Source organism: Furipterus horrens, unplaced genomic scaffold, assembly GCF_987537825.1.
Source record: "Furipterus horrens unplaced genomic scaffold, mFurHor1.1.pri manual_scaffold_7, whole genome shotgun sequence".
Lineage (NCBI taxonomy): Eukaryota > Metazoa > Chordata > Mammalia > Chiroptera > Furipteridae > Furipterus > Furipterus horrens.
In genome coordinates this window covers 54,150,898-54,165,451 of record NW_028327177.1, presented here as the reverse complement: position 1 = coordinate 54,165,451, position 14,554 = coordinate 54,150,898, and the positions used below count along the sequence as shown (strand labels likewise).

At 33.9% G+C, this 14,554-nt stretch overlaps 1 protein-coding gene across 1 annotated transcript in view; it reads left to right on the top strand.

The window, feature by feature from the left end:
- Window positions 1-569: 569 nt before the first annotated feature.
- SNTG1 (syntrophin gamma 1) overlaps window positions 570-14,554 on the top strand; it is an 850,024-nt gene continuing 836,039 nt past the window's right edge. Inside the window, exon 1 of the mRNA XM_090283711.1 lies at window positions 570-1,353. The gene's annotated coding sequence lies outside the window, so the exon portion shown is untranslated. The remainder of the gene's footprint in view (window positions 1,354-14,554) is intronic.

Below are 14,554 nucleotides of genomic sequence, written 5' to 3'. Positions count from 1 at the left end.
CTCGCCCAGCTGTTTCTCAAGGCTCCCCGAGCACTGACACTCAGACGAACGACTTCCGGCTGTATCCTTATAGAAGCTCTGCAACGATTGGGAACAAATTCAGCAGCGTTTTAAAAGGTAGCAAAGCCGAGATGCCTTTCCTTTCGTTCGTTTTTCTTTTTCGTTTTTGTCTGGAGGGTTAAAGAAGAACCCACACGACCTCTTTACTGTGTCTAATCCAGGAATTTCAAATGGGATTTCTTCTCAGAATTTAAATGGGGTCTACCTAATTGGTAATCAATTGCAGAGTCTTCCAAAATAGCCCCTTTCCGTTTCATGTAATGGGGTACCGAAAGAAGCTCTGGCTTTTCTATGGTGCATAATCTATATTCATTTTCATTCTTTCATTCTCTCTCTCTCTCTCCTCTCGTCTTTCATTCTCTCTCTCTCTCTTTATTTCTCTCTCCCCTCCTCTCTCGTCCCCATCCTCCTTCCCCCACCCCACCCCACTTCTCCCCCTCTCTCCTGCCCGTTTTCGTGCGTTTCCTTTCATTTGTATCGTTGGGAAACTCGTTCACGGCCACTGAAAAGTGAGAAGATGCTTAAATCTGATTTCCCATGTATTCCTACTTCCAGCGTCAAATGTCTGGAAACGTTCCAACGAAATAAGTATGAGAATATTATTTTGGACAAGGAATTAACCCCTATCAAAATATAAGGCACCAGAGGAAAGGTGAGCCTGGAAGACGAGGAAGCCCTTCACATTCTCTCGTGGAGGAAAGCGATCTGGGGACAGGCTGAAGGTGGGGTTTCAGTCCTGAACCAGTCCTCATACTTCAGCACCGAAGGGTATGGACAGCGTCTCCAGACTGGGCTGCAGCCACAGGGACACAACTGCGCTGCCACTGCCTCTGCCGCTGTCCTTGCCTCCACTCTTGTCGCCACAGGCAGCTCAGTTTCCTGCTTCTCGGAGCTAAAAGGCTGTGCCTCCTAATAATCCCTCACCCCCGCTCCTCTTCCTTAACAGACAAAAAATAACCCTTCTTATGCAGCTGCTACAATTACTATACAGGGCTCCGACGAGTACTTTTGTTCCACAGATTAAACTCAGCAGCAACTTCAAGAATAATTTTCTATAGGGACCTGGGAGAAATGCAAGCAGAAGAGTGAAGTCAAAGTTCTTAGAGGCTCTGAGAAATCATGGGCTCTGCAATAGGAATGGAAATGCCCAAAGGCCCACACGTTTTGCAATAAACAATATTCATGAGAAGATTGCAACTGTTTTTGAATGTAGCTTTGTGAGAGGAGGTTCCAGAACTACTCAAAATCCTACATTAGAGACACTAAAAGACTTCTAATTCTTTGACTTGGCAGGTAAGTGATAATACTAGTTTTCTGCTTATTTATAACTTTAATGATTTTTTTTCAAGAATTTAATAGAAATACTATATACATTATTTTCCTTGTGGATTAAGAAGATAAAAAATTTTAAATCATTGTTCCTGCATTATGATCTTAGGAAATCTCTTGCTTAATAACATAGTTCAATATTTTATTTCTCTGAAGTCTCTTATATGACAAGAATATTAAACATTATTGTATATATCAGCTTATATAATTATAGTAAACTCTTAGTGGGATATTTTTGGGATATTTTTACATTGCTGATCTAAAAAATTTTTGAATTTGTGTATATCTTTTTTCCCAAAAAATAATATAATCTGGTATTTCGTTAAGAGGGATTGTTTTGTCTTATGCATGTAGTTTAAAGTGATCTTGTCCGTGTTACATAGTATGCAAGATTCAAGAAGTTACAAGTAGATGGCTTAACCACATCCTCTATTATACTTTAGATGATTATGATTTGCAAAACAATATACAGGAACAAACACATGTATGCATGTGCACCCAATACCTCTCTTCATCTGAACCCCCAAGTACAGCTACACCTGTAGAGTCTTAACTAAATAAATAGCATGGTCTTTCCTGCCCTTTAAAGATTAAGACTGCTTACTCAAACCACATCTTCCATAAGGCAGAAAGTGAGAAGCTTTAGTGTGTCTTTTTTAGGAGAGCTGGATTTTGATAGCATTCTGATTTCTTAATTCTACAAAATAAATTTATCACTGAAATCCAAAAAAGTGATAGGGGAAAATAGGTTCTTGATAAATCATATACTCTAAAGTGTTCATTAAATCTGTTTTCTGTTGATTCTTATTTCTGGAGTCTTCCCCTGGAGCTTTAAAACTACCATCTTTCATAGTGACCTTGATAAGCATTCTGCTTTAATAAAAAGGTTTCACTGGGTAAAGGCAGTTACACAAATTTATAGACCATGCCTGACATTTCAATAAGGGCTTAATCAATTCCAATGCACACATTCAGTTCTGTGGAGAGTATTGACTTGCAAGAATGGACTTTTACAATCATATAAGCATATATGATGCTATATGGATAACCAACGCTGTGGAAAGAGTTTACCCCTTTGAAAAATTATAGTTCCTTAGCTTTTTTTCTTTTAATTTTATAGTTCATATGCAACTGATAATAAAATACTCCTAATATGTATCCATACATACCCTCTTTCTCAATTTCAGCATAAGAAAATCCTCTGAGGCAGTTAGGATGGTATTTGTTGGTGGGCTGATAGGCCCTTATTTTGCACTGACTGAGAGGAACAATTACACTCTGAGGAAAAATCATACTTAAATATCATTTACCCCTGACCACAAACCTGCTTGCTTAGCAGAAAGGGAGCAGAGGCATCTATGTCATTGAGCTGCTTGGGGGCTGTGCTGCCCAATATAGGTCAGAAATGGTCATCTGAGAAGGAGAAAATGTACCATTAATTTGAATTCTTTCCCAGGAGAACTGCAATGTGCTCCTAACCCATGATATTTGTTTCTAATCTTAGAGATGTGAAAGTGAAATTACCTCATGCAATAATTAATGATGTTTTAAGATATGTATGGCATATTTTTAGGCTGATATTTTGGATATCAATGAGTTAACATGGACTCTTGTGGCTGGATCTCATAAAATGAAAGCAGAGAATGTGTTCTAGGAAGAATTCCCGTGGGTATGCGGCTGCAGTTACCTTCTTAGTGGTAGAGAGGGCAGGTCTTATCTATGTGTTCCTGAAACTGCACAAAGTAAAAGTACCTTTGCCTAATTCCTTTGGAGATATAGTCTTAGAAATAAATAACTCTAATTCACCCTTCCAAGCTCAGGCAAAGTGCTTGGAGCTCATTGAGATGGAGTTTTGGAAATCAATGTAATGCCTATCTAAATGTAATATCCACCCCCCCACCCCCCGCAAAGGAGTGGCTGGGTTAATGGAACTTAACATTTTTGGACAGAATCACCTGTCTTTAAAGAGAAATCAGTGCTTTATTCCAGGATACCATATCCTAGTAAAAGAAACTGATAGTTATTGTGGCCCATTAGGGAAAACAGATACATGAGGTTTGCAGAGTACTGGACACAATGATTCAACATCCCCTCCCGTGACAAGGGCAGTGGTGGTGGGGTGAGGGAACTGTTTTGTTGGTAAAGAGTTGTGGGCTGTTGCTTGCATTTGAGTCTCAAAGGAAAAAGGTGAAATAGGATTGCATAAACAGGAAAATGTAAAGTGTATATACGTCTAGAGGATAATTAGAAATGAGCACTGGAATCTGATCAGCTGCTTTTCTTTTTTTAACAAGAAATGGTATGTGGAGAGTGGAATAGAGAGTTCTGGCATGAATCTTTAAGTTCTAAAAGATTATAGCCCTGGCTGTTGTGGCTCAGTTGATTGAGTGTCAACCTGTGAACCAAAGTGTTGCTGGTTTGAGTCCCAGTCAGGGCACATGCCTAGGCTGCAGGCAATGTCCCCAGTTGGGGGCATGTGAGATGCAACCACACATTGATGTTTCTCTCCCTCTCTTTCTTTCTCCCTTCCCCTCTCTCTAAAAATAAACAAATAAAACCTTTAAAAAATCCTAAAATATTATAAAAACATCTCTTATTTACCTTTTGATGTAGACCATCTAAATATTAACTGGATATTCTAATGCAATTATTGATACCTACAGGTTATACTAGATTTGAATGTCCAGAGTTGCCTTAGGAAGTGTTTTCTCAGGTTTAAATTGTGTATATAAAACACTGTAAAATTTTGAGATGATTATTATTCGAATTTAAGAAGACCCTCAGTAACTGACTTTTATTTTTGTGCTGTTTTTAAAAATGTAAATTCCAGACAAGAAACCTGTATATTCACCCAATTCTAACAAGCAAAGTAAAAGCTACTAGTGAAGAAAAGTATGTTTTAAACTGGAAATTATTTTTGTAATCATACTAGCTTTCCAGAAACCTGTACAGTGAGTCATAGAATAGCACACAAATGGAGAAAGACCTCTTATTTAATATTTCCTCCTGTTTAATTTAGGTGAGTTATACATGGCGTGTATTGAAAAAGACATGCTGCAGTATATGCGTAAAATATATCATGTACCATGATATAGCAGAACAAGTAATGTGTGATAGGCAAAAGATTAAGATTCTTGAATGCTTGTCATTAGATCTTGGACAAATAACTCAACCTAATGAAACTTAACTTTTCTTCTGTAAAAGTGGATACTTTGGGTACCAGTTAAGACACAATCTTAATATGGTTGACACCTAAATATTTGTGGGATAAATGAATGAATGCTTACTGTTTGGAAAATGGGACAGTCCCAATATAAGGCTTTAAGGGTGTTTTGGAAACTAAAGTGCTATGTCTTTGAGTTATAATTTCCAGTAGGATTAATTTCTTCCCTCATCAAAAGCTTCCTGCTAATTACAGTATGGTAGGCATGCCTTTCATATTTAAGAACTCTCAGTATAAAGAATATGTTTTTGTGCTAATTCAGCATAAATTTTCTTAAATATTTAATGGAATAAATATTTTAATGCAGGTAGAAGCTGATTTTAAAATATTTATTATTCAAAATTCATAGCAAAGTGATCACCATGACCCAAGTTCATTTTCACTACTTTCATTTTGACCTTAACTGAATCAATCACTTCTTCGTGTCATAATTTTCTGGTCTGTGTAGAGGAATAGTACTTATTATTAGATATATCAACATGGAAACTCATAGAATTAAATGCTGTAAAGATATAGTATTTATTTAATGGAAAGCTCACATTCTATTCATAGATGTCTTCAAAAAAATCCGAAGTTATGCAATATCTTATTGCTTATTTTTCATCAGTTAGAGTTTTAAAAGTGACTATGGTTTTTGAAATGTAATGTTTAAACATTTAGTTTGTATAGTTTTATATAGTATCACTAAGCATACACAGGCAGTATGTTTAGGAAATTTAAATTATTGTTTATTTATACTATTTGAATACCAGAGATGGAAAAGTATATAATTACCTAGTTTGTGATAAAATTTTGGGATTTTTTTTAGGGGGGGTTTGTCATCACTTATCAAAAAATAAAAGAAAGAAAGAAAAAAGGAAAGAAAAGAAAATAGGAAAGAAATAACAGAATTGGGAAAAAAAGGAAAAAAGCAGAAAGTGGAAGTTCATCAAAATAATGTCATGTGATTCAAAAACGTTGTCTTCGAATTGTCATTGTGATGCTCGTTCAGCACATTTTTCACACTGTCAGAAAATGATCCTAGATTTTCATGAATTTTGTCTTCAAATTCTAAGCAAAGCTAAAGTAAAAATATTTACTTATTTTTTAAAAAAGAATAATTAAATTAATAGATTAAAATAGGGGCTAATTCTTTATCACTTCAGTACACTTAATGTACATACTTGCATAACTTTTTAAAATTAAAATGTGTGAAGTATTTATAACTACATTTACATACATTGACTATATTACCATTTACCCAATTTCAAATAGCTGAAGATTTAATTTTTTAAAGGAATACATACTTACTTAATGAATTCACTGAATAAATTAGCAGGAAGCAGGAATCTTTTAGAGATGGTATCAGAATTTGAACAATAATGTTATCAGATAAAACTTTTGAATAATGCATTCTCTTTGAGCTTTCTCAAAGGGACTCAGGGTGAGAAATAAGTAAGTGACCAAGGTCATGAAATGTATAAGTCCATCAGTAAACACTATTGTGTGGTTAAAAATAAATGAGGTACTTACTAATTCTCTTTGAGTCAAATATGGTTTCTCATCAACTAAAGATGTGATCTTAGGTACATCACTTTATCTTAATTTAATAGCTCATCTGTTTTCTTGATTATCCTGTGGCAAAGGGAAAGGGATGGTGAATATCTGTAATAGTGTCAACAATTGAAAAAAAGAAAACAAACAAAAACCTATACATTTAGTTGAGTTCAGAAACCTTTCTTCTGCTTCCCTCAGACCATTTCTGTCATAAATGTTCCCATGCTCCTGTTGTGGGAAGTACCTGAGATTTAGGATGAGAGAGATTTGAATTTGAATTCTAGTTTAGATATGCATTCATGGTACAAACCTGGACAAGAGATGTAAATAAACTCTCTAAGTCTTTTCATTTTCATATGTTAAATGAAAAAAAATTTCCTATCAATATTGTGTTTATAACAGTTAATAAAACAGGGTTCAGAGATTGACTAGTGCACTGCCCATAAACAGCAGGAAATTGGTCAAGTTGGTGTTTTATTACTTAGGTTGTTCAACCTAACATGCTGTAGCTCTGACTGTCCCATAGTTGTTCCTTTACAATTTCTTCAGATAAAATTCCTGTGATATATATTGTCTTCCAAAATATACTATGCACACCTCCAATAGTTCTTTTCTTTATGCTTTGTCCTACATTTTTTCCTTTTCTGTTTACTTATCCAGACCCGCAGCTCTTTGCATAGATTGTAAATTCAAATGCCTACAGGGCTCACTGTGGTAAAGGAATGAGTGTGGCTGGCCAGCAGGGCTTGTAGCAAACTGCATCCCCAAGAGGGTTCCTTAACTCTCAGCTAGATTCAATTAGAGTAGGACCAGAGAACTAAAAACAAAATTTTGTGAAGTCTCATTTTCATCTAATTTAGTTTTTAAAAATTTCATGGAACAAAACCAACTACAAACTGGACTCAGCACACAGGATGCCTTCTGTGTCCCGTAGCCTGCATAACCATTGCTTTTGTGATTTCAATATCATTTGTTAAAAACAAAACTGACATATTTAGTTACAGATTTTTTCGAGTCCTCTCTGTTTTTATCTAAAATGGGAGAATAAACAATGACTTGGCAAAAAACTCTCATTTTAATATCTTTTAGAAATGTACCAAGAAATAAATTTCAAAAAATAATAGGTGGCTGAGATGAAATAGTTCGTTTTATTGAATGGTCAAAAATATTGTGAGGAAAAAACTGTCCATAGAATAAATAGGAGTGAAAATAAGTCAACAATATTCCTCAATGTGTTTTATTCCAGCATCTCTTTCCACCAGTTACATTGTTATGGGTAATACTGCCAAAAATATTGACAAATGCTGAAGATTTTAAATGAAATGATTTTGAGAAATAATCAACTCTATTACACACAATTTAATATTATACACAATTTAATTTTTTCTGTGAAAATTAAATTTTTCTAAATGTTATCAAAACTTTATTTTTCAGAACTATTTTTGATATGTCTAAAAGAAGTATAGTTATATAATAAACAATTGAATGAAGCCTACAAATCATTTACATTATTTATACAAGCATTTAAAGCCCCCAATAGTCTATTTGCCCCTGAACAGAATTAACAAAACTCCAAATGAATGCAGTTTCTTCTTTTGATGTGTAGTTCTGGAATATTTACATAAGAGCCTTACTTTAGTGTGCTTAGCTGAGCCAAATCACTGTGCTTTTACAGGTTTATCGAGAATACATACGAAGAGATTGAATCCTAGGAGCAAGATGGAACTCAAATAGATAAAAGTTCTAAGTATCAATGTAAAACTATATTATAACTATTCTTAACATAGAAGTTGAACACTTGGAACAAGGCTGATATGTGGCCAAAAAAATGCTTGGCATCTGATGAATTACTTAGCATTTCTTTTATAAAGAATAAAAGCTCTCTGGCTTCTAACAAAGGGTTTGTGAGCTGTATGGCAGTATTTTGAACAGGGAGATCATTTATAAACCAAGTCTTTATATTTAGGAAATGATTATGGGATGCAGCTGCAGGTTTTAATGACTTTTAATAAAGCATGTTATAAAGTGAATTAGCAATGAATGTTTAACAGATGATACTAATTCAACACATAGGACATCATTAGATCTATCTATTAGATTGTTAAAGCAATATATGTGCTCCTATAATACTGGTGGTTTTGAAATATTCTGGGATATTTTGAAAGGAAGTATAATGCAGTTATTAATGTGCATTTTAATGAATGGCATTAATGTATCTACTAGCTCTGGTAAGCCAATACAAATTTATTTATTTAACTGATAAAGAAGCTGAAAGCTCCTAAAATTTCTGCAGTATATAGAATTATGAAACAAGGTTCATGTGAAGATATATTTCAACCATTTTAAATTCTTAAGTCTTTTCATAAATAAAAATGCATTTTACTCTGTAGAAAAAAAATAGTTTTCTAGAAATGATCTGTGTGTAACACTTGCTTTGCTGGTATTGCCAAAATTCTCAATTTCAATATCAGGTGGTCAGAATACTGATGAACAGAAGCAAACACAACTCATAACTCACCAGTGTCTCTTGTACAAATATTTGTGGGCTACCTCCCCATGCAGAATATGTATTTTTTCAGTATAGACTACTTTTAAATACTAAGCTTGGTCTCTGATCCCAAGAAGGCTGGAGTCTAATGTGACAAAGCAAGGATATCTGCAATAGAATCATAATGTAGAGCTGGAAATATACTCACAGATTACCAGGTTAAGCTGATGACTTTCAGAGAATTTCTGAAATTTGTTTAAAAATTCCAATTTAGTTTATGACTGAGTTGAAATAGAACCATAAATTATGGTTTAATTGATGATACTCAAAGAACAATAAAGGATAATTGAATACCATTCAATGAATATCTCTTTATGGAATCATAGTTCATGGTAAACAAGCAACCTATGATGTTAAGAAGGGAAAGAAGAAGTAAGTTTTAAGCCTTCCAGAATTTCAAGCAAGTGCAATCGAATGTCCATCTTAGATTCAACTAGGGATAGCAATGCTATATTTTTGGACAGTCACTTTTTTCAAATTTGTATTTATTTTTAAATAATTATAGACTCAAAAAAATTTGCAGAGATTGTTTCTTGTAAAACCTTCACTCATCTCCTCCCCTGCAAATGGTAACATCTTACGTAATTATAGTACAGTAATATAACCAAGAATTTATATTGGTACAACATTATCAAATGTTATTTTAAGTTCTTCAGGTTTTATCTGGTTATATATGTATATGTCATTTTATGTACTCTATGTCATGTATAGATTCATATAATCACATCACAATCAAGATAGAGCACAGTTTTATCACCACAATAGAACTTCCTTGTTCTGATCCTTAATAGTGTGGCCTACTACCCACTTTCCTGGCAACCACAAATTCATTCTCCATCTCTAGAGTTTTATTATTTTGAGAATGTTATATAAACAGTATCATACAGTATATATCTTTTGAGATTGGCTTTTTTCCCTATAAGCATAAGGACTTTGAGATCCATCAAAGTTGTTTATTGTGTCATTTTTTAATTATAATTGTTAAATTTATTCCATATATGAATGTACTAGTTTGTTGGCCCGCTTACCATTGAAGGACATTTTGGTTGTTTCCTATTTGAGCTACTGTGAATAATGGTGTTTTGAATATTCACATATAGGTAGTTTGTTATGCAGTAATAGATAACCAGTGTATCTTCCTATAAATACACTTGAACACTTAACAGAATATGGCAATAATATATACTGACTGAGTAGTACTGCACTGTGTAAATGGCCCATTGTTGTTTTATCCACTCACCTACTGATAGACACTTGGGCTACTTCCATAAAGCAGGCAATATATTGGAGAAAACAGAGGATTTTGGACAAGTAATATAGTTTTAAACTCTGGCATTCCAGTGATGGATGATTGTTTTATACCAGTTACTTTTGCTCTATGAGTACTAGGTGCCCCTGGCTGGTTTGGCTCAGTGGATTGAGCGTCGGCCTGCGAGCTAAGTGTCGCTGGTTCGATCTTCCAGTCAGGGCACATCAGAGAAGGAAAACTCTGATTCCAAAAAACCTCCGCTGCCTTGCGGCATACCTCTTCAGGGGAAAGGCTAAGGGAGTAAACCCCGACAGAAAATCCGGAGCCGGAGTCCCTAAGGCGGTTTGACGTTGTAGTCAACACCGGCAACTCCTGCGGCGCACCTGAAGCCAAGCTGTATTGACTCTGTCTTTCCCTTGGATCCTTCAGCTGCGAAGAGAGGGGGGATCTGCTGCATGGGCAACAGCAGACCCTCCATATCACCCTGCCCAGGCTCTGTAGCTTCAGCTTCACTGGAGAGGACCCTCCAGCGTCATCGCAAGATGTCGATTCAACACGGGAGGAGACAGATACCGTGTCACTCCCGAGTCGGACTGCACAGCCATTCTCGGCGGTGCAGATAGACTCTTAAGAAGCTACACCATCGTCTCTCGAGACGGACGGCTGCCGACAATGAGTACTAGGTATAAATCAATTTTGTTTCTAAGAATTAATGCAAAAGTTTAAACAATTCAATAATGCTCCCACATAATTATTGATTTTTCTAAGAAGACATTTTAGTTAATGTCATATTTCCCTGATTTTATAATCTTCCACACATTCCAAAACAAAACATAATGATATGGGCATGCAAATTAAAAATCTGCACACAATATACACAAATAGAGAACACTTAAAGTTTATATTTATAAGTTCACAAATATATTTAGAAAACCTTTTCCATACATGGTACCATAATGCAAACCATGCCAGATTTATTTTATTTTTATGTTAATAAAGTAATTTTTTAAATTTCTTTTTTAAGTGTTGTTGTGTTTTGATCAATACCATTTAAGTAAAAAATAAATTAATAAAAATGAGTTTTCAACAAATAGTGCTAAAACAACTCTATGTCCATCCACATGCAACAACAAAAAAAAAGAGACATAAGCCTCTTTAAGAGCTAACTCAAAATAGATAATAGAACTAAATGTGTTGATAAAACACGGAACTATAAAAGTCCTACAAGACAACACAGGAGAAAAATCTAGTTGCTTTTAGGTATGCTGATGAATTTTTATGTGAAAAATCAAAGGCACAATCTATTAAAGAAATAATTATTATGTTGGACTTTATTAAAACTAAAGAAATCTGTGGTGTGCAAGATAATGTGAAGAGAATAGTAAGACAAGCCACAGAATGAGAGAATATATTTGCAAAAGACATATATGATAAAGAACTATTATTCAAAATATATGAAATAACTTTTAACACTCAACAATAAAAAGTGAACAACCTAATTAAAAATCACCAAGAGACTTAAACAGATATTTCACTAAAGATATACAGGATGGCAAATAAGCATATGAAAAGATGCTTCACATCTTGTGATTAGGTAATTGTCCATACAGCAGTTATGGACATTTTAGTGTTTCTACTTTTTTGACTATAGTAATTAATATTAATAGTTATGTACAAGTTTTGATGTGAATATGTATTTTCAATTTTCTTAGGTACATACCTAGGAGTGGAATTGTTGGGTCATATAAGTTAACATTTTGATTAATATTTTGAGAAACTACAAAACTTTTTTATAACAGCTGCAATATTTTATAGTACCATAAAAATACACAAAGATTACAATTTTTCTACACCATTGCCAGTAATAGTTATTACCTATTATTATTATTATTATTATTATTATTATTATAGCTACCCTAGTATCTGTGAAGTGGTATTACCTGCTTTTTACTTTCATTTATTTACCTACTGATTAAAAATATTGAGCACCTTTTGATTATTATTGGCTTCTTTAGACAAATGTTTATAAAATTTTTTGGCCCATTTTTAAGTGGGAGATTTGTGTTTTTGTTAATGAGTTGTATGAGTTCTTAATAAATTCTGTGTACTAGAACCTTACCAGATACATGATTTTAAAGTATTTTCTTCCATTTTGTTGATAAGGTCCTCTAAAGCACAATTTTTTTTAACTTCAATGAAGTCCAGCTTATCTACTTTATGTTTTATTTTTTGTTGTTGCCTGTGATTTTGGTGCCATAAAGAAACCACTGCCTAAGCCAAGATAATAAGATTCCCCATCTATGTTTCACTCCATGAGTTTTATAGTTTTAGTTCTTAATATCAGGTATTTGATCTATTTTGAGAAAACTTCTATATATGCTGTGTTGAGGGGCAAATGTAATTCCTTCTCTTGTGAGTATCTAGTTGTTTCAGCACCATTTGTTGAAGAGACCACTCATTTGTCATTGTATCACCCTTGTTGAAAATCATTAGCCACAGATGTAAGGATTTGTTTTGGGGCTGTCAGTTTTATCCATTGATCTAGATGTCTGTCCTCATCCCAGTACTACACAGTTTTATATCTAAGTTTTGAAATGGGCAAGTATGAGCCCATTTGTTTTTATTTCATCTCACTTGATGGCTTCATTCATGGGATGCTTATTTATTTGCAACATCATGAATTCAGTTTTAAAAGGATTGAAAGCAAGACCAATATCTATTATATGGTCTCTTCTTAGCTTAGAATTAATTTGGGAAGTAGAAAAGCTATAAATATAAAATAATAACTAAATATGTAAATTTACATCTAAATATTCACTTTTTCATATGGTTCAATAAGTCTTCTAAGAGAGAGAAGTGAATAGCACAGTTTATGAAACCAGCATGTGTGAGAAAGTTTCCCATCTAATTAGTGAGTCAAGGCTGCAAGCTAAGACCTTAACCTAAATTTGAATTTCCTTTCTTTCTTTCTTTTTCTTTGCTATATTTCTTTCTTTCTTTTCTTCTTTTTCTTTCTTTCTTTCTTTTCTTCTTTTTCTTTCTTTCTTTCTTTTCTTCTTTTTCTTTCTTTCTTTCTTTCTTTCTTTCTTTCTTTCTTTCTTTCTTTCTTTCTTTCTTTCTTTCTTTCTTTCTTTCTGTTCCTTCCTTCCTTCTTTCTTTCTTTTCTTTCTATTCTTCCTTTCTTCCTACTTCTTAAATTGAATTTATTGGAGTGACATTGATTAATAAATTATAAAACTTTCAGTTATACAATTGTATAATGCAACATCTATATATTGTATTGTGTGTTCACCATCCCAAGTGAACTCTCCTTCCATCATCATTTATCCCCTATATGTCATATATGCCTTACTTCAGCATGGATATCTTTCCTGATCATGTATAGCTTTTCTGCAACAAACACCTTTCATTCTCATAGTCAGCTTTCCTGGTTATGTATACCTTTCCTCATTACATATTATAATATATTGTGTATACGAGGTGGGGAAAAAGTAGGTTTACTATTGTTTGTATGAAAAGCAATATAACTGACAAATAACACAGGGATAAACTCTTGTGCTTCATATACTTACACTATAAACCTACTTTTGTCCCACCCTGTATACTTAAAGTGCATATGTTCTTTGTCATAGAGATCTTTTATGGGGCAAGCATGATAAAACTGTATTTTCATATTAAGCACTTCATGAAGGACTGAACCACATTCCACTGGAATATTTAATGACTAATCCAAAGAGGAAATACTATGGTTAAGAAGAGAAAGATTAATGTGAGGGTGGGAAAGACCTCAGGGAGAAGGTGTGACGGGACTATTCATTGGAGAGCATAACCCTGAAGGGTATGTGTCTAAGGACAGTGTTTGTTCTACAAAGTGAAATTAATGCAAAATAAGCACAAAATAATTTTCATTGCCATGATTATGCCTATAGTTCATATGCAACTTAATAAAAATACAGATGCAAAAATATGCTTGTTATGTATGTGGAAATATCTTATTTTAACAGGCAAATAAGTTGATTCAAAATTTAATTTCATAGGTTTTAGCATGAAACTCCTTATCAGCCAAAAAATTCAAACAGTTTATGCATGTATATTACAACTGGATCTCTGACAGGATTAAGAAAGAAGCCTCAAGACAAATGCAGAATAAAGGAATTGCTTCTCTTTGAACATTTGGAGAAAATTATTAAACATGTTTTAAAAAGATACTACTATTTATCCCCATGAGAAGGCATGAGAAATCAATGCCAGTTCTAATTTAGCACTGGTAATTTTAAACCATTTAGTGTACCATAAAGATTGAGAGAATAAGAGAAGTTCTCTAGGTTACTGGTTAATAAAACTGACTAAGCAGTTCTGGGAAGCTTTTAGAAGTATGGATTCTAGGACTGGTTTCAGACTTGCTAAATCCTAACCTTATCTCCACAATGAGAGAACAGTGAAGCTGCAGTGTGTGTGTGTGTGTAAATTTGAATGTTAAAACTGTCCTGAATGTTCTGATATTGTCTCTGAGAAGAAATGTTTGCAGAGCATTCTAATGAAGTGATGAATGTGAGCATATCACCAATGACCCCATATTTTTTTCTTTACTATGGACCCTCACAGCCAT